Source organism: Acyrthosiphon pisum, chromosome A2 (assembly GCF_005508785.2).
Source record: "Acyrthosiphon pisum isolate AL4f chromosome A2, pea_aphid_22Mar2018_4r6ur, whole genome shotgun sequence".
In the NCBI taxonomy this organism is placed as follows: domain Eukaryota; kingdom Metazoa; phylum Arthropoda; class Insecta; order Hemiptera; family Aphididae; genus Acyrthosiphon; species Acyrthosiphon pisum.
The window spans coordinates 54,321,826-54,322,912 of NC_042495.1; the positions used below are offsets into that span (position 1 = coordinate 54,321,826).

Genomic DNA, 1,087 nt, shown 5'->3' on the forward strand with positions numbered 1-1,087 from the left:
GAGGATATCACGGAGCAAGTTTTAGGCATAAATAAAGTCCGATAATTCAACCCTTAAAGGAGAATATAAGGGATTGTAAGCCCCCCGGAGCCGCCCCTGCCAGAGTTGTACCATTGAATTACTATTTTAAGTATAATAATAAATATAATATTGTTCCCCCGATTCGCCGCTTATCAATCCCACGCTACTCTCGTTGCCGCGGCAACAGGTTATTGCACATAGCCCATATTGTTATCAAACAAGAATAAAATAGCAGCGTAAGGGTCCGGTCCATATCATAGCATATAATATCACAGTATAGCCAGTATACGTTCATCCCCTTACGCTGCCATTTTAATTCCTTAACATGATACAATGATATTGTGGGGGTACTATTGCAATAACTTTGTATATTTAAGCTATGAAAGATATTAAGGAAAACAAACTGATACCATTTACAAATGTATCATAATAAAATTGATATTATTTTAAATTGGACCACTCAGGCTATCCACCTACCATCCGGCGAACCGTAGCGATCATCGTTGCTGAATCATCTTTATCGCTGAGCGACAGATGACCAGCGACCTCACGCTCAAGTAGATGGTCTAGTCTCATCATCGTGGCCAATGACGACTCCAGATTTGCACCTGGAGGGGACGATGCATACTACAGAAATGATCCTGTGAAGTATGATCTTAAATTGCTAAGGATCATTCACGCGTACTTATAATGAAATCGATCTCTTCGACCCGTCAACCGATAATAATTAAAAATGTTGTTTGAATAGCTAATATATTACAGTTATCTGTTATACTACGCAATTATGTTGTGCATATAAAACTGTGTTAGAATAACATAAAATGTTCATCGGTTTGTCGATTATTATTAAGGGTCCTGGTGCCAGTTTTTCAAATTTTCTACAATTCTATAAAATTTGAAAATTAAATTTTATATTTTAGTTTCTACCTCAATTATAAGACTTTTCCGCTAATTTACTACCCGATAACTATTTAGGGGTGGTTGATAGGGTGTATTATATCGAAAAAAATTACTTTGCGGGAAAAACTCTCACGCCTCGTAGAGTGATCGGATTTCATAATTCTTT

General features: G+C 36.8%; 1 non-coding gene across 1 annotated transcript; it reads right to left on the bottom strand.

Moving 5' to 3' along the window:
• Positions 1-476: 476 nt before the first annotated feature.
• Positions 477-679, bottom strand: LOC115034359. Its single transcript, XR_003839724.1, has one exon. It is a non-coding gene; the product is annotated as a small nucleolar RNA U3 (small nucleolar RNA).
• Positions 680-1,087: the final 408 nt, after the last annotated feature.